Below are 2,011 nucleotides of genomic sequence, written 5' to 3'. Positions count from 1 at the left end.
TGGTGGTGGTACTACTTATTGCTTTCAGTTTATTGACGTGGTAGGGCCAAAAGTATTCCCCCATCCCCCTCCAGAATGTATTATGTACAAAGTAGTCACAGGATTGCAGAAGTTTAGAGTAAGACAAGGGCTTTCAAAGAGAATTGAGTCCAATATCTTCATTTCACAAATGTGGAAAGTGAACAACAAAGGGCAGATGACAAGTGCAAAGTCCTTCAGCTTTCTTCAGAATATCCTATTGGAATTACAAGAGTTATTAGCATCTTTTAAAAAAAATTTTTTAATGTTTTTGTTTATTTTGGAAGGAGAGAGAGACAGAGCATGAGTGGGGGAGGAGCAGAGAGAGAGGGAGACACAGAATCTGAAGCAGGCTCCAGGCTCTAAGCTGTCAGCACAGAGCCCGATGCGGGGCTTGAACTCACAAACTGTGAGATCATGACCTGAGCTGAAGTCGGACGCTTAACCGACTGAGCCACCCAGGCACCCCTAGTTATTAGCATCTTCTAAACATACTCTAGCTCACTTCTAAGTATTAGCTTTCCCACCCTCCTCCCTCATCTCAAACATTTCATCCATCATCAGGCCTTATTCATTTCACCCATTGAGACCTCTCAAATTTGTCTCTTCTCTCCATTTCCAACATCACTACCATATTTTAAGTCATCATTGCTTTGGGGATAAAATCCAAACTGCTTAGGTTGGTAAGAGCCCTTTTACAGCCTTAAACTTGCAGTCTTTTTGCCTTTTTGTCTTTACTTGCTTCTTTCATCCTCTCACCCAACAAATGATAAACTGCTTGCAGTTCTATGAACAGACTGTGTTCTTTGTCAATTCTAGTTCCATGCACTTATCTCCTTACCATACACCTGCTTCTTCCTCCCCGCCACCGGTGTCCATTTACCTGACTGGAGTCTGTTCATCCATTCTATCTTCTCTAAGTTATCCCTGCCCCTCAGCCCATTTTGAGTCAGGGCCCTTTTATGCACTCTTACCAAACCCATATTCCTCAGAGTAGTCTTTTGTTCTCATAGTATTCAGAATGCTGTCAGGTAGCTTATTAGGATCTGTGTTTAGACTGTAAGTTCTTTGAGGACAAAGATTGGTATCTTGTGAATTCTCATGTCTTCAGAACCTAATCTGATGCCCAGCAAAAAAAAAAAAAAAAAAGAGTAGGTATTCAGTAAAGAAGAATAACAGCAGAAATAATAATAGCTATATTATATTATTATTATTATCATTATTATGATTAGCTTTGTGTGTTAGATATTGTGCTAAATTTGTTCCTTGAATGATCAGTATTCCTTCTGTGATGGTTAATTTTATATGTCAACTTGGCTAAGCCACAGTATCCAGATATTTGGTTAAACGTGTCTGGATGTTACTGTTAAAGTGTATTTTAGATAAGATTAACACTGAAATCATTAAACTTCAAGTTAAGCGTATTACCCTTCATAATGTTAGTGGGCCTCATCCAAGCAACTGAAAGCCTTAAGAAAAAGACTGACCTTCCTCAGAAAGACAGAATTCTGCCAGCAGACTGCCATTGGACTCAAGCTGTAGCATCAACTTTCTCCCAGTTCTCATCAGCTGGCCTTCTTGCCGATTTTGGACTGCTCTAGAATCACGCAATCTAATTCCTTAAAATCGCACTATTTCTCCATAGACACACACTCTATTGGTCCTATTTCTCTGGAGAACACTAATGGTGATATTATCTTCATTTGCGAATGAGGAAACAGGACCACAAAGAAGTCAGTTAGTGTCCAAGATCATTTATCTAACATCAACTTGGCCTCCTAAGCATGAAGAAAAATTTTCTTTGCTTCTTTCTGGGGCCTCTTTTTGCCCTTTTGGACAATTAACTAAAATAAGAAAAAAATAAGGAAACTGCTTTTGAGTATTAGGTGAGGGTGAGTTTAGATTTCAGGCTTCTTTCTTTCTTTCTTTCTTTCTTTCTTTCTTTCTTTCTTTCTTTCTTTCTTTCTTTCTTTCTTTCTTTAAGAAAGAGAGT

At 38.7% G+C, this 2,011-nt stretch overlaps 1 long non-coding RNA gene across 1 annotated transcript; it reads right to left on the bottom strand.

Annotated features, from left to right (window-relative positions):
• LOC109493743 lies at positions 1 to 1,442 on the bottom strand. Its single transcript, XR_002737854.2, has 2 exons — positions 993 to 1,442; positions 1 to 235 (listed from the first exon to the last, which is right to left on the bottom strand). It is a non-coding gene; the product is annotated as an uncharacterized LOC109493743 (long non-coding RNA).
• Between the last annotated feature and the right edge of the window lie 569 nt (positions 1,443 to 2,011).

Source organism: Felis catus, chromosome D4 (genome assembly GCF_018350175.1).
Source record: "Felis catus isolate Fca126 chromosome D4, F.catus_Fca126_mat1.0, whole genome shotgun sequence".
NCBI lineage: Eukaryota > Metazoa > Chordata > Mammalia > Carnivora > Felidae > Felis > Felis catus.
The sequence above is the reverse complement of the archived record's forward strand: the minus strand, read 5'-3'. Positions and strand labels throughout refer to the sequence as shown.